Source organism: Chionomys nivalis, chromosome 16 (genome assembly GCF_950005125.1).
Source record: "Chionomys nivalis chromosome 16, mChiNiv1.1, whole genome shotgun sequence".
NCBI classification, from domain to species: Eukaryota; Metazoa; Chordata; class Mammalia; order Rodentia; family Cricetidae; genus Chionomys; species Chionomys nivalis.
In genome coordinates this window covers 34499466-34521772 of record NC_080101.1, presented here as the reverse complement: position 1 = coordinate 34521772, position 22307 = coordinate 34499466, and the positions used below count along the sequence as shown (strand labels likewise).

The 22307-nt window shown below is 46.2% G+C and overlaps 1 protein-coding gene across 1 annotated transcript in view; it reads right to left on the bottom strand.

Moving 5' to 3' along the window:
* Ankrd6 (ankyrin repeat domain 6) overlaps positions 1-7394 on the bottom strand; it is a 125048-nt gene extending 117654 nt beyond the window's left edge. The window contains exon 1 of the mRNA XM_057790908.1: positions 7284-7394. The gene's annotated coding sequence lies outside the window, so the exon portion shown is untranslated. The remainder of the gene's footprint in view (positions 1-7283) is intronic.
* Positions 7395-22307: the final 14913 nt, after the last annotated feature.

The following is a 22307-nucleotide window of genomic DNA, read 5'->3' as shown; positions in this document are numbered from 1 at the left end:
AAGCAGGGAGCTAGATTTGCCCAACAGGTATCATTACCGACTCTACGATCTAGTGTGCCCCTCCCATCCCCATCCAGGGGCTTACAAACCCCTCACAACACCCCACCCCAGATCCAGCGTATCGTTAATCGCAGTGACATTAACAGAAGCTGCCACCGCAACACACGCCGTCTTGGCACAGAAACTGTTTTCAACGGGAGGAAGCTAAGAAGCCAAGCAAGCAGAGTTCTCTGCCCTCCCTATAAAACCAGAACAAGAATTTACAGTGTGTCTCTCCTGCCCTTTTCACTGGGAAAAGCATTGAACTTTAGCTTCTTATAAAAGTTTCAAGATGACATCAGCTGAATCAACCCTGAAAAGCTATGCTAAGCCTTTAGCCCGCCAACAGTTACAGGCCCTAGAAATGAAGGTCCTTTTCCTTTGTATGGCCTCCTCTCTGGTAAGGAGCTGCTCTCTGCTGCAGGTGGTCTTTGCATCCTCGGCTGCCCTGAGTTTCCTCCCACACAGCTAGAAAGCAGGCAGGCATGCTGGCCAGCTGTGGTGGTGCATGTCTTTAATCCCAGCACTCAGGATGCAGAAGCAAGTACATCTCTGTGAGTTTGATGCCAGGCTGATCTACAGAGTGAGTTCCAGGACAGCCAGAGATACACAAGAGAGAGTCCCTGTCACCAAAGGGGGAAGAAAAAAAAGCAGGCAATTAAGTTTTTCTCTTATGTCTTTTGTCACAGAGTTCCTAGCTGAGAGCTCACAGAAGACAAAAACAAAATTATCTTTTCTGCCCCTACACATACATATAGGCACCATAAAAAAAATTCCGTATCTATACACGGAAGTGGCTCTGTTGATCGAGTACTTGTCTAACCAGCCACTCAGGCTGCTGAGGCTTGAGCCCACCGATCAGAAACATCCCATCTTGGCCAGGCGGTGATGGCACACACCTTTAGTCCCAGCACTTGGGAGGCAGAGGCAGGTGGATCTCTGAGTTAGATGACAGCCAGACAACATAGAGGAAACCCTGTCTCAATAAATAAATAAATAAAAAGGAAATACTGCATCTGAAAAAGGTTTTAAGTGTTTGATTATTCCTTCGGTAGAACAGCACCACCCCAGCTAGGCATGGATAATTGGAGCACTGCTCTGCATGGTGCCCATCATAAGGCTTCTCTTTGGCTAACTGGCTACCAGGATCTTCCCCACGACCTTATTTCCTTATTTTAGTCCCTTACTACGTCCCACATTTAACCAGCAGACACTAGATAGAGCTAAATGGGGTTCCCTGGTGCATTACTTAATTACTTAGTTACTTTAAGCAATTAAGAACCAAATTATATAACTTTAGATTCCCATAGACACAAATAAGTAAAAAGAACACGTACATTTTGTGATTATGTAACACATTCCACGCTAAAGACTTTGTTTTGATGTGAAACAAGTCCCACACTCCCCTTCTGTTGGCAGTCTTCAGTCGTTTAAACTGTTAGGAGAAAGTTAAGAAGCCACCAAGACATGCACATTCTTGTCCTGGGCTAATCTCCATTTTCACTCCTTCCTTCTAAAATGTACGATCCTCTATGATCACAAGACTGAAAAAAGTCGATGTTCTTCAGTCACTAATTAATACCTGAACTTAAATAGTTCAACCCCATCTTATTATGTCCTATGTATATGACGTCATCCACACATGCACTATGAAAGCTCTCTGTGTGTGTGTCTTTGGAAAACAAGGTACATATATGAATGCAGTTACAATTAATTGGCCAGTAAGACTGGCCTATTTGGGCTTTTTGTTCTTTTGGATATTTTTTTGTTGTTGTTTTGGTTTTTTTTTTTTTTTTTTTTTGGTTTTTCGAGACAGGGTTTCTCTGTGGTTTTGGAGCCTGTCCTGGAACTAGCTCTTGTAGACCAGGCTGGTCTCAAACTCACAGAGATCCGCCTGCCTCTGCCTCCCAAGTGCTGGGATTAAAGGCGTGCGCCACCACCGCCCGGCTCTTTTGGATATTTTTTGAGACAGGGTCTTATTCTATTCATTGCCTTGAACTCTCAATCCTCCTGCTTCAGCCGCCAAAGTGAAGTCTAACCTGTATTTATAAAAGATGGCTCTCCATCCATTGCAATAGCTGCCCAGACTGGTACTCCTTAAATTCAGGTAGAGCCATGTGGCTGGCTCTGGTCAACTTTATATAAGCAGGGGGATGCTCCCCGGGCTGGTGGAGGGAATCAGTAGGGTACGCCTTTATGCTCCTTCTGTCTTGAGTGACTAGAGACCACAAGTTCACTATGGTGACATCATAAAGAAGGAGGGACTCTGACCCCTGACTGTCATGAAAGAGAATTGCCCAGGAGAGCTGCCCAGCCTGAAATAACCAACTTGGTTTTGTGCAAACTACCAACTTTACTAGATAAATACTCTCCTTGGACTAAGCCACTTAGTGTTAGAACTCTTTGTTTCCGTGCACAGCATACCTCAACAGAATATACATCTGGGCCGGGCGGTGGTGGCGCACGCCTTTAATCCCAGCACTTGGGAGGCAGAGGCAGGCGGATCTCTGTGAGTTCGAGGCCAGCCTGGTCTACAAGAGCTAGTTCCAGGACAGGCTCCAAAGCCACAGAGAAACCCTGTCTCGAAAAACTAAAAAAAAAAAAAAAAAAAAAAAAAAAAAAAAAAGAATATACATCTGGGCGGAAGAGTGGAAGTACAATTTATTAAAAGGTTTTTAAGTAAAAGCAAATAGAAAGATTCTTTTTTTTTTTGGTTTTTCGAGACAGGGTTTCTCTGTAGCTTTGGTGCCCATCCCAGAACTAGCTCTTGTAGACCAGGCTGGCCTCGAACTCCCAGAGATCCTCCTGCCTCTGCCTCCCGAGGGCTGGGATTAAAGGCGTGTGCCACCACCACTCGGCTAGAAAGAATCTTTTTTTTTTTTTTTTTTTTTTTGGTTTTTCGAGACAGGGTTTCTCTGTGGTTTTGGAGCCTGTCCTGGAACTAGCTCTTGTAACCAGGCTGTTCTCGAACTCACAGAGATCCGCCTGCCTCTGCCTCCCAAGTGCTGGGATTAAAGGCGTGCGCCACCACCGCCCGGCCTAGAAAGATTCTTATATGTAAGAAAAGCCTGCAAGTTACAATTTTACCATCTTAGATAAATTAAAAAAAAATCTCAGCAACAGGAACAGCTGTGTTAGGCAAATTCTAACTGGTGTCTCACCTTCTAACAAGATGCAAATGCTCCCTTAACCACTAGATACTAAACAAGACAGAATACACCGTACAAATACATTTGGAACAAAGAATAAACCAAAAGCCAGCCTTAAAGTTTACCTCCTTGGGGCAAACCTTACTTCCTTTCAGAGGCCAGCTCTACAGCTGGGTGGAGGAGCACTTGCCCGCATACTGGGAGGCCCTAGGTGCAGTCCCCAGTACAGGGTTCCTAGACTTTCCTCTTTATACTGGAGCTCCTTAGAAAAGAACACAGACACTTGCCTTCTGCAAAGAACGCAACTATGTATCTCTTCCCTCTGTGGAGACGTGAAGATGTGATGGGACTGACAGGTGATGCCACCCCAGGTTCTCTAAGCACCCTAAACTATCCCTGCACTCAGTGCAGATACAGTCTGGTACTGGGGCATCATGAACAGAAATGTCTACCCTTAAATTTTATTTTAAAATATTATTGGGGGAGAACAATAAGATTATATTACAATCTCAAAAAATAATAAATAATTTAAAAAATACTATTAAGTTCGCAGAGTACACAACTTCCTGTCATGTTCTCTCCCTCCTACCCCCCGGCTGTTAACCAAAATTGATTTTTCTGTCCCTATAAATTTGACTACACTAGGTGAGGTGTCTCATAAGTAAAACCATAGAGTCTGCACCTGTCACTCCCCACAATGTCTTCTGGGTTGGAGTAGCATTTTGTACTATTGGCTGGGTAGCCTGCCACTGTAAGTCACAGGAGTGACCTAGTGCATTTAACAATCTGAGTGGCAACATAGTGTCCAGGACATGCTCCCTGAGTGCCGAACCCAGCTTGGACACCGACTCCCTGCCCACAACGACATGCCTTGGAAAAGGTGGATTTCCAGAGCTGGTTGGGATAAAGTGCTATGGAAAGATTAACATGGAACAGGAAATGAGGTGGTGGTGTCCCGACAAGACACGGGACAGGCACTGACATCCTGCTAGTGACTGCTACTTAAAAATCAAACAACAGAAGACAGACATGCTGCGGTCCATCTGTCTTCCAGGCACCCAGGAAACTAAGGAGGGAGGATTGTCATGGACTTGAGGCCAGCACAGCTATATAGCAATGCCTGCCTCTAAATAAATAAATCTAGGGCTGGAAAGATGGCTCGGTAGCTAAATGCATTCGCTCCTCTTCCAAAGGACTTAGGTTCAATTCCCAACACTCTCCAAGGCCCCTCTTCTGATCTCCAAGAGCACTGTACACATGTGGTGGACAGACTTACACGCAGGCAAAACATCCATATCCATAAACCAAAAATCTCAAAAATATTTTTAATTAAATAAATAAATACAATTTTACATGCGTCACTTTTTTCAAGTGGCATCTACATACCTTGTTGCTTTCACACTATCCACTCCTAACTATTGCCACCTAAGGATGCCATGAAGAACGTCCTTACACACTAAGAACTGCAAGGCCCCTGCAGGAGTCTTTCCTTCAACTGAGATTTCAGAGCTAAGACAGCCACTTAAAGCACTCTGAGGCAGAGGCAGGAGGATCTCTGTAGGTTGGAGACCAGCCTGTTCTACATACTGAGTTCCAGGACAGCCAGGGATGTGCAGAGCCCGACTCAAAGAGGAGGAGGGGGGAGGAGAAGGAGAAGACCACTGAAGAGATTTATGTGTGATCTTAAAAAAATAACAACAACACTGCACAAACACACAAAGAAGGAGGAAGAAGAGTTTGGGAAAAAGCCATTTCCAAAGCTCACTCTCAGTCAGCTTAACCCTTCCCAGCCGAAACAATGCTCCCTGGATAGTTGTAATTTTTATAAAATTTACCCTGAGATACAAAGACGCAAATAACTGTGATACAAAGACACAAATAACTGTTTTCCAGATTCTCCGGGACTCAAGCAAGCTTTTTAAATTAGAGTCTCCAAGTGTGCTGGAAGAGACAGGGTCTCTGCACAGACTGAACACACCCTGAGTCCACTGCGGTCGGGAGCGCTCAGACAGCAAGCCTTCGTGCGTCTTTCTGCTTTACTCTTGCATTCTGCTTTTAACTTGAGAATGCGCTAAATTACTTCGGAAACGCTTGTTTGGACATTTCCCTTCCCTGGGGTTTTTCATTAAGCAAAGGGGGAATTAAAACAAAATCCAGAACAGTGATTTGATGGGGGGTGGTTACTGCTCTGGCTCTGCAGCTGGGTACTTGTGCCTGCTAGTTACTCTTGTCTTACGGTGTCTCTGAGCATCTGATTCCGAGAAGACACCAGAGGACAAGACAGAGGACGTTGGGAACCAGAAGTGTGCCCTGTTGCTAAGCTGAGTTATAGCATAAGCAGTTGGCTTTTATATAGAAGACAGGCTTTGGAAACATGTAGGGACTGAAGGGGAGGCTAAACTAATGCTCACTGCCACCACAGACAAACAAGGAGTAACAGTTGTTTTGTTTTTAAGACAGAATTTGCTATTTATCCAGGCTGGCCTCAACCTGATGCTGCTGCCTCAGGCTCCAGAGGACTGGGGTTACAGGTACGCACCACCAAACCTAGCATTTTTCTTATTTATCTATTTTTATTGATGTGCATTGGTTGTTTTGTTCACATGTATGTCTATGTAAAGGCGCTGGATCCCCTGGAACTGGAGTTGCAGATAGTTGTGAAGTTGAGAGCCACCGTGTGGGTGCTAGGAATTGAACCGTGGTCCTCTGGAAGAGCAGCCAGTGCTCTGAACTGCTGAGCCATCTCTCCAGCCCCCTAAACCTAGCATTTTTATTGTGATGGTTTTAGTTCTTTGTAAAAATCATCTTCGGTTATACTTTATAATACCGTACCATAATTGCTTTCTGGTCTCTAATTTTCCTTCATTTTTTTCCCTCTGCCTGCCCCCTCCGCATACTGAATGGCAGAAAACCCTTCCAACTGTAATATAAAATTTCCTAGTTTATTTTTAGGTACCAATTTACATATGCTGTGGGTGGATGAACCACAGTCCATGAAGAGGTCAGGGGTCACAACTTGTTAAGAGTTGGCTCCACCTTGTCAAACCTTCTGGGAATCAAATTCAAATTGTCAGGAGGGGGAGTTGATTGCGGGAGGGGAGGGAAATGGGAGGCGGTGGCGGGGAGGAGGCAGAAATCTTTAATAAATAAATAGATAAATAAATTAATTAATTAAAATTGTCTGGTGGCAAGAGTCCTTGCCAACTAAGCCATCTTCTGGCCACCGTGTTGTTCGTATACAGAGAAAAAAACCAAAACACCTCATTCATCATATGCTCTAAACACACAGTAGGAATTACCCAGGAACTTCATTATGGCAGCTACTCACGGAACAACTATTTTAAGGATGAACAATCGTTACTCGATGTCAACATGAGACAACCTTGCACTTGGGTGTGACTGGTCATTGCCCAAGATCTTTTCACTACATTTGATCTCTATCGGCTTAACATACCTGCTACCATCAGCCAAGGGGCTCACAGGAAGGATGCACGGCATGGGAAAACTCGATGCCAACTTTGAGGGTTATGTATGACGCTTTCAGTTCACAGTTCTAAACATTTAAGACTTAAAGGTGTGAGTTTTCTGGTCACACGCTTAACTGGTCGCTCGCTCACGGCTCAGTCTCGTGCCACCCAAGTGGCAAGCAAATACACACACACACCCCTTACAACCACATGAATCCTGTCGGTGCACTTCTGGGGACGCATTGCATTCGTGGCCAGCTTTCCAAAGCGCAACCATTTTTAGGTCAACAATACTGTTTCCCTTCCCTCCAGCTCCCCAAATCTACAGGAAGCGCCACACTTCAATGCCCTAGGCAAGTGAGAGGAGCCTGAGCCTGAGGCGGCTCACAGGCCCTGAGGCCCCGCAGGTCCGGCTGCGCTCCGAACGACCGTGGAGACTGGCATCGCCCCGAGAGGCCGGAGGGTCTACAGGGGATGCACCCACACACACGCGCGACGCCAAGCAAGAACGCCTGGAGCGGGAAGGCCAGCAAAGGAGGGCCACTCCTGCTAGCGACGTCCCCTCCCGTCCCCCAGAGCGATCCCTGAGGATTACCAGCACCCGAAGGAGCAGGTGAGAGCCCAGTACCTTCTCTCCAGCGCCGGCCGGCCGCTCCTCACGGAGCTCGCGGGCCGCTGCACTCCCTGCCAGCAGCCGCTCGCCCCGTGCTCCGCCGCTCGAGGTCTGGCTGCCTTAGTGGCCCGGCGGCCACGCCCATTTGTCACGCCCACAGGCCACGCCCCGCAGGTCACGCCCCATCCTGCTGTCCGCAGGGCTGCAGCGCCCCGCGGTGGCCACCGGCCACTGCGCCGCCCACGCCTCGGGCTTCAGGACTGCCGCTGACGGTTGTTTCTGCAGCTGCACCAGGCTCCTCCGAGGAGAGGACTGAGCGGAGAACCCTCCTGCTCCCACCTGTGGCCATGTACAAACTGACCAGTTGGAGCCGATAGAAGCTCAACACCGAGGAAGCTGCAGAGCGTGGAGAACCCTCTCTCCCACTGCCACCGACGAGGGCATCAGTGCCCACCCACGCGTTCCGAGTGCGTCTTGACTATTTTTCTCTCGCTCTTTCACAGCTCCTTTTTCAGTACCTAGAAGAGCTCCCTGGGCAGCAAAAACTAAGAATAACCACTCCACAAATGTCACCAACTCCTGGCCTGTGTGAGACTCTGCCTCAAAAAGGAGAGAAAAAAAAAAGAGGGGGAGGGTGTGCTACTAAGATTTACAGGAGTGGGGAACGCAGCCTAATGTAAGCCAAAGGTTACTTCAAAGTGTGTGTTTATTCAAATTCATAGCACCCCCAATGACCAGGCACAGATAATCAATGCCAGTCCCTGCCTCATTATGTGAACGTCGGTCTGCTCAGGACAAATCTTTATGGGGCAGGCTGGGAGCTCAGTGGGTAAGTGCTTGCTGCTAAAACGTGAGAACCTGAATTCAAATCCGCAGCGCCGATTTAATCCCCAATCTTGAAGGACTGGATCTTATTGACCCCTTTGCTCACAAAAGCGGAAGTGGACGGATCAACAGGCAAGACTGAGAAAGTGAAGCTTCAGTCTTACCCGAGGCTGGGGCTAAGTTTACGGTGAAGTTCATTTTTTCCCCCGTATCCTCTCGGGAATATGGCTGGTTTCCAAGGAAAGACAAACACGAAGGCCCCTCTCAGAGTATTTGTTTCCCTCTTGCCTCCTTATCCACCAGGAGGAACTCCAAAATCCCCGCCCACCCTAGGAAAGGGTAAATACATGATACCTCAAAACTATTTGGGAATGCCCCCATCTTCGCGGCCATAGCCGCTGTTTTATTTAGCAGAATGTGAAAACTCCCCTCTGGGTGAATTTTCTCTTCCCCAATTGATGTCATTCCCTACCCGAAATTGTTAGGATAGACACATTTCCCTTCCCTACCCACTAATAGCTCCAGGTTGATCTGCAAGCAGGTCTCAATCACGCTCTAGAATTACCAAGGCAAAGCAGGTACACGTGACATTTCTAAGTGATTTTTCTCTTAGCCACACTGAGAAATTGTCTTCCCTCCTTAGGGATTAATATGCAGTTAACAACTGCTGGAGGTTGGCATTTTCTTCAGTGGTGTGGCCCCTGGTGAGGGGATCATGCTCCTGTAAACAATCCTAATGAAATTCACTGGTTGGGGTCATTTAAAAAAAAAGAACGGAAGTAGAAGCGGGGGATGGATGAAGAAAGAAATAGATCATTGAAAGCAAATCCAGAAGAGAACTAGAGAATAACGGGAGTGACTCTGACTGACGCGTAGGAAGCGGCTATGAAACCGACTGTTGAATATAATTAACATATGCTAATAGAAACTAAAGCGCAAAGGTTTTCCTAACCAGTTCCCTGAATAAACTCCCTAAGACACAGCCGTCTCACTTCCCTGAGAGGCATTTAAAGCTTTAGCGTCAGTCACAGTGAGATGGGGTTTAAACTATATTCATGGGCCGCGGGAGCAGTCTCGCATGCCATCCCGCCAGGCATGTGAGAGCTCGGGGAGCTGACTAGTCTGCGTTTGTTCCCCGACTTTGATTAATGGGAATTCCAGGCATTGGCTGAGCTGGCTTGGAGATCTGATCTCCAAGGAGCCACAGTTTAGAGAATGAAAAGAAACTCCTAAATCTTCCTCAGACTTCCTGGGTTTGAGGAAGGCCCCCAGTCAACAGCTCCATTGTTGCTCTGAGGTTGACCCAGGCATAGCCTTAGTTCATGACATGGATAAGCTGCAGCTTGTTGTTCTGCTATTCACCGACTAAAAATCCTTGGAGTTTATAGCTTTGTGACTATTAACAAAACTACTATAATCATTTATAAATATATTTTTTGAATTACGTTTATTTATGTATGTGGTTGTGTGTGTGTTCGTCAGGGGAAAGAGGAGGGGTGTGGAGCACCCCTGGAGGAACCAGGCTTGTTAAACGCGTGACTTATTTTCTTCAGAGACCGATATGATTAATGCCTGGTCACCCAGAAGGCTGGAGTGGATGTTGTCTGACCCGGTGATCTTTTTGCTATTCCATGGAACCAGTCTTCCTGGATGTCCCAAATCCTGGCCATTGTTTAGTCCTGATCTTGAGCCCTGTCTCTCAGTGAATAGAATCCATCTTATGAAAGAGGTCCCACGTTCTTTGCAGCTTCCACTAATAGAATCTATCCTTATGCTAATTACAAATCCTTCCTCCTTCGGCCCTAGCCCTGAGCTCTGTTTACCAGCCAGCAGATCTAGGGTTCTTTTCACAACGCGTAGAGGGTGGCTCTCAACTGGATGTGACTCTCCTTCTAGGAAAGCCAGTGTCCTCCGCAGACACTGGGCATACACATGGGGCACAAAAACGTATGTAGGCAAAATACTCATATACATAAAATAAAAATAAACAAATATTCCAAAAGAGGAAGAAAGGAAAAGCTCAGACATTTTCTGCCGCCATTTGTTTTTGCATTCCCTGTCAGGTTTGGAGCAGAATCCCACAGTGATGAATCAGTAGCAAAGCCCGAGGGACAAGATTCCACACAGGCAACCATACAAGTTCACCTGGCAGCAGCTGAAAGCAATAAAGAATGTCATGAAAGGAGAGGCTCTCGAGTCAAAGGAATTTGGAGAAGGTATGTCCAAGTAAAACCTTCACAGCTTATAGAAAGCTACAATCACGGACCCAAAGTCTGCGAACATCCTGAGAACTATGTTACAAGGGAGACGGAGACAGGAAGGTTCCTGACCTCAAGGTAGAGGCCAGGCTGAGTAACATAAAGAGTCCAATATCTAAACAAACAAACAACAAAAAACAAAGCAGCAGGAACAACGACAACAAACTGGTTATGTCATGAACAAACATGTTAGTTGAGAGGGAAGATAGTCTGAACCCTGAATAACAACAGTGATGATTTAATATCTTGTTAAATTTTTTAAAATATTTATTTATTTATTAAGTATACAATATTCTGTCTGCATATATGCCTGCAGGCCAGAAGAGGGCACCAGATCTCATTACAGATGGTTGTGAGCCACCATGTGGTTGCTGGGAATTGAACTCAGGACCTTCAGAAGAGCAAGCAATGTTCTTAACTGCTGAGCCATCTCGTCAGCCCCTCTTTTTAAAATTTTTTTTTTTTTTTTGGATTTTTCAAGACAGGGTTTCTCTGAAGTTTTTGGTGCCTGTCCTAGAACTAGCTCTTGTAGACCAGGCTGGCCTCGAACTCACAGAGATCCACCTGCCTCTGCCTCCCGAGTGCTGGGATTAAAGGCATGCGCCACCACTGCCCGGCCCTCTTTTTAAAATTTTGAAAATTTATTTGGGAGTGTTTGTATGTATCTGCTCCTGTTTGCAAGTTGTTTTCAAAGGCCAGAAGCACCAGATTCCCTGGAGCTGTTGCTACAGATGGCTGTGAGCCATCCAATGCGTGTGCTGGGAATTGAACTCTGGTCCTCTGGAAGAGTGGCACGTGCCTGCCTGCATTAGTTATTGTTGTGACAAGATATCATGACCAAAGGCAACTGGAGACAGAGGAGTTTATTTTTGCTCATAGTGCCAGAGGGCTAGAGTTCAGAACACTGGAGCGGTGTGGCCACAGCCAGGCATGGCAGTAGGAGGAGGAAGTTGAGAGATCTTAGTTGCATACAGAAAATGAAAGAGGGGCAGGGGGCAGGAGCGAAACAAGGCTATACCCCCTAGGCGATGTTGAAGACTGTACCAGGCCGGGCATCTCTCATTCAAATCATAAAAGCACTCTTATCTGCTGAGCCACCCCTCAGGCTCCAGAAACAATCTCATCAATGCCTCTGTGGAAGCAATAGTGTAATGAGGTGCTTTTGTGGTATGTCAAAAGGAACTGCAGCATGGTTTGAAATTGTGCTGTTTCTTTTATTAATAAACAAAAATATAGGTTCTTGTTGGATGGAAACACCAACCATGGTTTACACCTCTAACCATAGCACTTTGGACTGGAGGCAGGAGGATCACTGGTTTGAGGCCAGCTTGGGCCACATGGCAAGATCTCATCTGGAAAAGAAGGAAGAAGAGAACAACAGAGAAGTTGGTGGGTCGACCTTTTCCGGGCTTGAGTCAGCAGTGCAGTAAATCACCAGAGAACATCTCTCTTTAGCCTGCGCTTCTGTCATGGACGTCAGTGTTATTCCTATTCCCTCATGGTTATAAGACAGCTTGCTCACCTCTAAAGCCCATATTTCTTTTTTTTCTTTTTTTGGTTTTTCGGCAGGGTTTCTCTGTGGTTTTGGAGCCTGTCCTGGAACTAGCTCTTGTAGACCAGGCTGGTCTCGAACTCACAGAGATCCACCTGCCTCTGCCTCCCGAGTGCTGGGATTAAAGGCGTGTGCCACCACCACCCGGCCTAATGCCCATATTTCTACGCAACCATGTTCAGAGCTGAAAAGCGAGACTGGGAGGATGGCTCAGCTGGAAAAACGCTTGCCACACAAGCGTGAGGACCGAGCTCAGATCCTCAGAACCCTCGTAGAAAGCTGTGAGGCCAAGTGTCGGGGAACAGAGACAGGTAGGTTTCTAGAGCTCCACACCCACACATGCAATGTCATGTGCGCATACACACACAATTGAACATATAACATATACCACATACACACACGAATGCATGATTTAAAAATAAAAAGAGAGACTGGAGCTACAGCTCAGTTGGTAAAGTTCTTGCCTAACATGCACGAAGCTCTGGGGCTCTGGGTTGATCCCAGAATAAACCATTGTGGTGGCACATGCTTGTGATCCTAACCCTTGGGAGGCAGAAATTCAAAGTCATCTTCAGCTACACAGTGAGTATGAGGCCAGCATGAGATACATGGTATCTTATCTTAAAAAAGAAATGAAAATTTAAAAATTAAAAAGATAGGGCTGAAGAGATGGTTCAGTGGTTAAAAATTGGTTGTTCTTCCAGAGGACCCTAGTTCAATTCCCAGCATCCACATGGCAGCTCACAACCGTCTGTGACTTAAGTACCAGTGGATCTGACTCCCCTCACACAGATATACATGCAGGCCAAACACCAATGCACACGAAATAAAAATAAACTATTTAAAAAAATAAAATAAAAGACAACATGATAGATATCTTTTTAATAAAATTTGTTACTTCTGGGTGTGGTGGCACACACCTTTAATCCCAGCACTCGGGAGGCAGAAGTAGACAGATCCCTGTGAGTTTGAAGCCAGTCTGATCTACAGAGTGAGTTCAAGGACAGTCAGGGCTACACTGGAAAACCCTGTCTTGAATAACAAAATGGTCACTATAGCTAGATTAAGAGAGTTGCCTTGTAATAACATGCAGTAGCTAGAGTGTAGAAAGCAAGAATCTTGACTTACCTTCTCCCCCAGTCCTGTTCATGGCTATGATTATTATTTTCTTATTTATTTATTATGTATACAAGGGCGCCAGACCTCATTATAGATGGTTGTGAGCCACCATGTGGTTGCTGGGAATTGAACTCAGGACCTTTGGAAGAGTAGGCAATGCTCTTAACCACTGAGCCATCATCTCTCCAGCCCCTCTTAGCTTCCGGTTGTCCACCCCTTACTCCTCTGCTGGCTCTATAGGTATCAACACATCCAGTTTTTGTAGTTTTCTTTCAAACAGCACTCATGTTCATTTCTCTTTTTTAAAATCCACCATTCTTTTTTTTTTTTTTTTTTTTTTTGGTTTTTCAAGACAGGGTTTCTCTGTGGTTTTGGAGCCTGTCCTGGAACTAGCTCTTGTAGACCAGGCTGGTCTCGAACTCACAGAGATTCGCCTGCCTCTGCCTCCCAAGTGCTGGGATTAAAGGTGTGCGCCACCACCGCCCGGCTCTAAAATCCACCATTCTTGCTATAGATTTACTCTGTGTGTGGGCAGGTGTGCATGTGTGTGCTATACCACAAATATGGAAGTCAAAGGAAAACTTAGGAAAGTTGATTCTCTCCTCCAACTATGTGGCTTCTGGGACTGGAACTCATCATCAGGCTTGGTGGCAAGTGCTGGCCCCAGCTCTCATTCATGTTCTTTGACACATAAGGTCTGATTGTTTAAAAAAAAAAAAAAAGTAAGGAAAAAATTTACTAAAATAAAAAAAAATTCTGGCCTTTATAATTTAGAATGTTAGCCAGACAGTGGTGGTGCATATCTCTATCTCTAATTCCAGCACTTGGAAGGCAGAGGTGTGGGGCCCACAGATGTGAACCTGTTCCACCTTGACTAAAGGTCAGAGAGTTTGAACTTATTTTTACTTTTTCAAAGGTGCTGACAGCAGGTGTGGCTACAAACAAGAGATCCCGACCTAGGATGTGATTAATTAGTATTTTGACTATAGAGGTGGATCTGTTTCACCTGGACCAAAGGTTGGAGAATCCAAATCTTTTCCTTATATCATATTAATGAAGGTTGTTGCTTCCTCCTCCCCTTTTGGAGTTCAGTATTCACTGAATGGCCCTCCTGGTGCTGTTTTGTATTTCTTTTATTTCTCTTCTATCTCTTTCTTTTGCTTAATAATTCTAATCCTCACATTCCTACTCTGGAACATCTGAATTTTATTAAGACTGGACCCTGACACCGAGGCAGGTGGATCTTTGTGAGTTGAGGTCAGCCTGGCCTACAGAGTGAGTTCTAGTACAGCCAGGGCTGTTACCTGAAATTACCTGGCGCGAGTGAGAAGGAGACACGGAACACCAACAAACCCACTTACGAGTTTATTAGAGGGGAGTGAGTACAGGCCTCTGCCTCTTGAGTGCTGGGATTAAAGGTGTGTGCCACCACCACCCGGCAATAATCAACATTTTTATATATAACAGGAAGTGTTCTATCATTGGTTGGTTAGTGTGATGGTTTGAATGAGAATGGCCCCATGAGGTTCATGTGTTTGAATGATTGGTTGCCAGTTAGTGGGACTGCTTGAAAAGGATTAGGAGGTGTGACCTTGTTGGAGAAAGTGTGTCACTGGGAGTGGGCTTTGGGGTTTTAAAAGCTCACTCCAAGCCTAGAGCCTCTTTCTTTGCTGACTGCCTGTGGATCCACATGTAAACCTCTCAGCTATTGTTCCAACTCCATACCTGATGATCATGTACTAACCCTTTCAAAGTGTAAGCAAGCCCCTAATTAAATGGTTTCTTTTGTAAGACTTGCCTTGGTTGCAGTGTGGATTGAATTGAGCACATAGGAGGTTGGAGTGGCCAAGTTGGCGCCAAAATCTTGACAGCTATGCCAAAGGCATAACAACTGTGCCAAAAGTGTAACAACTATGCCAAAAACATAACAGCTAGAAGAGGGTTCGAAATTAAAAAACAATGACATCACAAAACCCATAAAAATATTGCCAGCCAAGATGGCACGGAAGGAGAGCAAGGGAGGAGGAGACCTGACTTGTTTACAAAAAGATGATAATTGAAGTCAAAGGTGGGGTAAGATGACATAAAATGCCTGATGCCCTCGTGATCTCCATTGGGGGCTATAGGAGCTGTGGCTCATGTGGAGTGGACATGACTGCTGATGTGATTGGCTAATTCCCCTTCTGCTTCTTCTGGGATTTGTGGGGTTTTGCTTTATAAATTGCATGCTGTAAGGAAATAAACGAGTTCCTGCTTGACTCGACTGACTCCTGGCTGCATCTGATATTCTCTAGGACCTGGGGGCTGGGTGGCAAGCATCGCACTTCCCCTCCTCAGCCAAAGCCAGTCAAAGCCAGCCAAAGCTCAATTCTTTGGCGGGATCTACAGAGGGACCCCGCAACTGTGTCTTCTCACAGCAACAGAACAGTAACTAAGAAAGTTTGCAGCTTTCCTCCCTTCCTATTAGCAAATCCTGTAGATTAAATGACCTGAGAAAACTAACTAATTTTTGAGAACTTATCTGGGTTCTGTTCCTTCAGTACCTAAGCAGGAGCCGGTTCTCATCTTTCCTCCTTTATTAGTAGAGGGGCTGCCACAGGGCCTTAACTGTCAGTGTCCCTTAAATAGGGACTCATCTCACACAGGGTTTTCTTGAGCTTCAGTGCTGTTCTACCACCCATTCCCTGTGTCCCTGAGATGAGCTGTTTGACCTCAGTTCTCTTGCCTATAAAGTGGAGGAAATAATATTACTTGCTGGATACTTCGAAGTTCATATCATTGTGGAACAGTGTCTTTATTCATGCAAAATTTGGACGGGAAATGGTGCTCATCTTTCCTAACACCACAAAATATCTCTTAGAAAGCTAGGAGACTTTTCTAGAATGATGGGTCAGTTAAAATAAAAATTTAATAGTCAATTTTATCCCTGAAAATCTATGGGAAGTCCTGAAAGAGTCTACAAGAAGTTATTTTTTTATTTCTTTCCCTAAAATATTGGAGAATAGAGCCAGGGTCTTGTGGTTGCTAGGTAAGTGCCCTACCACCGGCCTAGGTCCCTGGTTGGCTATTTTTTTTAAATTATTTATTTATTTATTATGTATACAATATTCTTTCTGCATGTATGCCTGAAGGCCAGAAGAGGGCACCAGACCTCATTACAGATGGTTGTGAGCCACCATGTGGTTGCTGGGAATTGAACTCAGGACCTTTGGAAGAGCAGGCAATGCTCTTAACCGCTGAGCCATCTCTCCAGCCCCTGGCTATTTTGTTTGAGACAACATATGATGTGTAGCCACAGCTGGTCTGGAACTCCAAATCTTACTGCCTTCATTTGTAGAGTGTGGGGCATTACAGCCGTGTGCCCTCATACCCGGGGCATTACCCCTCCTTGTGGGGCATTACAGCCATGTGCCCTCATACCCAGGGCATCACCCCTCCTTGTGGGGCATTACAGCCATGTGCCCTCATACGCAGGGCATCACCCCTCCTTGTGGGGCATTACAGCCATGAACCCCCACAGCCGGTGCTTTACCCTTCCTTGCTTGTCAGCTCATTCCTAGTGGCTTCTTGCAGCTCAAGTTGACCTCGTTGGCATTTCCCAAGTCTTACGGTGTGTAGAAAACTTGGTGTTTATTACTTTCTTGAAGTTTCTGTAAAAAAAATATGTTTTCTAGGACTCTGCAGAAAGCTCACCAGATATTCTCTTCTTCCTCATTCTGCACCCTCCCTCCCTGCCTCTCGCCCAACTCCCCTGCACTGACTGAGCATCTATCAACTGTAGCCGCCTCGACCGGTTACTCTGTCTAGGGTTTGTAACCCGCCTGGCTGGCCAGTTATTCCAGGGTCACGGAGAGGCACCACCTGAAAGGCATAGGCTGATAAGCAGGAAGGAGGCTAGGCAGATTTGTCGAAGCCTCCCTTTATTAGGGTCATGGTTACAGCTTATATAGCCCCTGGATGGGGACCTTGGGGGGCTGGGGCATGGGACCTTGCCACGTGGTCCACGTCCGTCACGTAGTCCAAGAGGTTACGATCGGTCAGGTCACGATTCCTTGGTCGGGAAGTCACAAGGTGACACACCTAGTTGTCTAGATAGTTTGGAATGTGAGGCAGGTTCTGCTAACAGATAGCTCTCAATTAACAGTTAATTTGGGTGTGGGATAGGCTTGGTCAATAAGACTATTCTCAATACAATTGGAAAGTGAAGCCCTCTGCAAAAACTCCTCACGGTGGTGCTTCCTGTAAATTTTGGGGGGACACGGCTCCTGACAATCAACCTGCCATGGTTTCTTACAACAGAGAAAATCATGAGGAGCCAAGAGAAGCAGGCTGACATTCTTGAGCACGCTCTCCCGGGAGACGGCCACAGACAGACAGGCAGGTTACCACAGCAGCCAGTTCACTGGGCAGAGCCGCAGCAGAGTTTCTTAAAAGCTTTCAGGGTTCTTCTAAGGTATCTCAACTCACGTTTCAACCTGAAAGAATTTACTTACAGAATTTCTTTGAAAATCGGTGTTGTTTTTAGAACTTTTATCCCCGTGTTATTTTTTTTTTTTTTTTTTTTTTTTGGTTTTTCGAGACAGGGTTTCTCTGTGGTTTTTGGAGCCTGTCCTGGAACTAGCTCTTGTAGACCAGGCTGGTCTCGAACTCACAGAGATCCGCCTGCCTCTGCCTCCCGAGTGCTGGGATTAAAGGCGTGCGCCACCACCGCCCGGCTCCCCGTGTTATTTTTATTTTATTTTTTATACTTTGTGTTTTTATCCCGATTGAAACCTGACAGCATTGAGATGACGACAGCAGTTAGAGCCTGGGTGTTCGGACTTTGTCAGATGACCGCTGATGATGCTGAACTAGAGCGCTTCAAGCCTTCATTCAACTGTTGCACTTAGTTCAACGCAACTGAGGACCCTTGCCCCAGAGTCTGGCTGGAGCCTCTCACCTTCTGAGAAGCAAGAATTCCGACACAATTAATGTTTTCTGTGAAGGTCGCTGTCAAAGACATATACTATTCCTTTGTATGAAAATAGCAAAGACTCAAGCAAAGGTGTGGATGTGTACGATGCTGGGGAGGGAGGGCCTCATCCTTTTCACCAGATAAGACAGTTGACTCTCGAGTAAATACATTCCACCTTCTTGAGTCTCTGTGAGCTTATCAATTATAATCTTGTTAAGTGCCCGGTGATCTCATTTAGGTTCCTCAGCAACTAATTCTAAATAATAGCGGTAAACCTCACTAAAATCTATGTTATGAATACTCAACTATGCTCTCAAGTACGTCCTTCTGACTCTCTCTCTCTCTCTCTCTCTCTCTCTCTGTGTGTGTTTTTTGTTTGTTTGTTTGAGATAGGGTCTCACTGAGTAACTCTGGCTGTCCTGGAACTCTTTAGGGTAGACCAGGCTGGCCTTGAACTCACAGAGACCCACCTGCTTCTCAAGAACTGGGACTAAAGACCTGTACCACCAGGCCCAGCCTCTCATTTTCTCTTAATCTTTTTTGTTTGTTTGTTTGTTTGTTTTTGTTTTTTGAGGCAGGATTTCTCTGAGTAACAGTGTCCTGGAACTAGCTCTGTAGACCAGGCTGGCCTCAAACTCACAGAGATCCACCTACCTCTGCCTCCCGAGTGTTGGGATTAAAGGCCTGTGCCACCACTGCCCGGCTCATTTTCTCTTAATCTTTATGCTTAAAGTTAATATTCAGACTGGGATTGAGGAGTATATGACTTTAATTCCAGTACTCAGGAGGCAGAGGTACCCCAGCCTGGTCTATATAGAGTTCCTTGCCAGCCAGCACTGTACAGTGAGACCGTTTCAAAACAAACAAAACACCTCAACAACAACAACAAACAAACAAACAACTGATGTGGGGTAGCCAGCAAAGAAGGCTGTTCAGGTGGGGGTTTAAGCCAACAGAAAATCTTTATTAGTCGGCCATCGACGACAGTGGATTTTCGGGACCCCAGTGCAGCACCGAGCCGTTCTCAGGGTGAGCTTTTAAGCACAAAATCATGTCCTAGGCTGACACACTTCAGTTAAGAGCAATTAGCCAGAAGCAGAATTACAAAAACCAAAAAGCAAGGTTAGAGAAAAAGGGATAAAAAATGAAGGACATGACTTTTCCTAGGTATGGTGGGGGAGAAAGTTTATTACAGATAAGAGGGAGAGCAGCGGCAGAGTTATCTGGGAGAATCCAGAGTAAACACGACCCTGGAGTGGAGACTTTTAGGGTAGGAAGCAGGGTATGAAAGCAGCCAGACCCCGTAACAGCCAGGGACTGAGGGATGCTGGGAAAACCTGGCAGCCAGGGTCCACTTTGGTATGTTAATAGGCACCTTAGTTAGCCATCTGTCTGGTTTTGAGACCTAACAGGTCCATTTGGAGAGACTTCCCCAGAACTATAGACTCTGACGGATTAGACCTTTGCTTTTGTTTTGGCAGGTGGAACTATTTACATGCTGACTTCCATAGCTTGAATGATATTTCTATCATGGAGTCAGTTGTGCTAAGGCCAGGGGGCCTACTAAGATCTGGGGCCCTGTTACCAAAACAAAATCTCTACATAAGCTGGGCGGTGGTGGCGCACGCCTTTAATCCCAGCACTTGGGAGGCAGAGGTAGGCAGATCTCTGTGAGTTCGAGACCAGCCTGGTCTACAAGAGCTAGTTCCAGGACAGGCTCCAAAACCACAGAGAAACCCTGTCTCGAAAAACCAAAAAAAAAAAAAAAAAAAAAAAATCTCTACATAAAGGCTGGTTGTGGCACACATCTTTAGTCCTGGTGGATCTCTGATCACTGTGAGTTCGAGGCCAGCCTGGTCTAGCCTGGTCTAGATAGCAAGTCAGGGCTGTAATGGTGAGACTCTGGTCCTGGAACCTCCCGAATATCATGAAATACAACGTGTCAGGGTCCACCCTCGACAGGTTTGTACTTTCCCAGGGTAGGGCGTGTGGGTCAGAGACGTTAGGCAGAAAAAGCAGAGACACGAAAGAAGTAGACAGAGACATAGAATAGAGTCGGGAGGGCAACCCAGTGAATCATTATCATCATCATCATCATCATCATCATCATCACCATCACCCGTGGGCAGCCCATATAATCTGGCCTGTGTTTATTTCTCATAGCTTTTATATACCTCAATCCAAAGAGGAGTGGGAAGACAAAAGACTTCTTTACCAAGACGCAAGGAACAAAGTAATACCCAAAGCATCAAGTAACTACACCCTAGGTCAAAACCTTCTGTTAGTAGCCACACCCTGGGTCAAATGTCCTGTCCGTAACCTTGAAGAAGCAAGAATAGGCTAAACTCTGATCTTTGGTCAAGGAGGAACAAATCCATATCCATGGGCTCCCACAATAACCAACTCTCCTTCATATTGGCTAGTCCTGAAATTCTTTTCTGCTTTCAAACGATGATCCTGGTTTGGCCTGAGCTGAGGAGAAGACTAGAGGAGGACTAACAGATGACAGGGCCGTTGGTCCATTTTAGTCTCAAGAATGATCCAATTCTCAGACACCTTGGAGTGTGTTCTGATACGTTGCTAGTGTTCCCCATGGAAGTTCTCTTCTTGATGCTAGAGAGATGGCAAGGCAGTGAGGAACGGCTGCTCTTTCAGAGGATCCGAGTTCAGTTCCCAGCACCTAAAAGGTGGTGGCTTACAATCTGTAACTCCAGTTTCAGAGGATCTGTCACCCTCTTCTGGTCTGTGTAGGAACTGCATTCAGGTGGTACAGACACACACATTGGTAAGAAAACCACACATAACCACAAAAACAAGAGCTCTCTTTCTTAGGCAGTCAAAGAATCATCACACATTCCCACCTTTTCTGTGTGTGGGGCTGTTGAGAGCTGTCTTCCCTAGAGACCCCGGGTTCACCGGATGACCATACTCAGTAACCAGGTCAGAGTGACTGGTTGGTCTGAATCTGAACGGTGTCTCAGGACCTCAGGGCTAGTCCTGAGCCCCCACCCCAACTGGTAAGCTAGCTCTGGGGAAATATCCTCTATCCTCCCCATATGCCCAAATCCGCCGGGTCCCCACAAAAGTCAACAATGGAGACCGAGTTTCATATGTAAAATAAAAGCAAAGAGCCTTTATTTTAATCAAGTTTGCAAACTCGGTCTCTGTGCATGTCCAATGTATTGGAATAACAGGAGAGCCCTGAGCTCAATTAGAATTGGGTTTTTATAGTAGTAAAGGTGTGTGGGGGGGTGTCTCTGAAGTTCAGGACCTCTGATTGGCTGACATTTGTCTAGGGGTGTCCCAGTGAGGTATGCTGGCAGGTGATCCTATCTACAGCGGTTGGAATGCCAGGCATTTCCTTTGAATGGTCTGCTCTTGGGTGGGGGTCCGGAAATCTCAGTTTGTGTTTTTCTGCTACCAGGTATTGCTTCAGGGTAAACTACTGAGACTCAGGCCTCTTATTTAAATTTATCGATGGCCAGAGTCCCAGGAGATAACGGTTGGAAGTAAAGAACTTCCTTTGGGTGACCTGCCCAGACTTAGATTATCATGGGTGGCCCCCACACTTCCTTTTCTGAAAAGAGATTGAGGGATTTCAAGCTGGCCACAGTCTCACTGAGTTCCTGCTGCCCACCACGCTGTCTGACAAGGTGCTGAAGATTGAACCCAGGACCCCATGCTAGACAACCGCCCTACTGAGCCACACAGCCCACTCTCTTCTCTACAGAAAGGAAAATCGCCCATGAGAAACGAGTTCTGTTTCTCATTTAATATTTCTACTAACTCTGTGGCAGTGGCGTTCTGGTGAGGTTCAGAGAAGGCGGCTTCCTGTGTGGAGAGTGAAGGAGCCTGGGCTCTGCTCTCCCCATTCACCCTTTGACCTCTGCTAGGTTTCAGTCTTCCTTTGCTCACGGGTTTCTGGCTGTGTTGGACCAATGGCAGGCATTTCCGGAGAGTCCTCTAAGATAGGGGAGGAGGAGAGAGGCCAGGGTACTCCCTCTCTTATCGGCTTGGTCAGGGTGGCTCCGACAGCAGCTGCCGCCTGATCTCTGGCTCCCTTCGCTCCCTCCCGCTAAATTAGGAGGTGGTGTGAGTTTCCCACTGGATAATCCTTGTCTTGACTCCCTAAATTCTCTGCAAAATGTTTCTTCACTGAAGAGACTTTCAGTTAACATCTTTGTGTTAAGGGAACGACCTTGACCATGCAGCCGCGTGGAATTCTACCGCCTCTAACTGGAGAGGTTAGGGCCTTTCCTGCTAAAAGCAGTCACCTACCTAGAAGAAACCCAAGACGTGAGTCACGGCTTAGTAACCCTATTCCTAGCCAG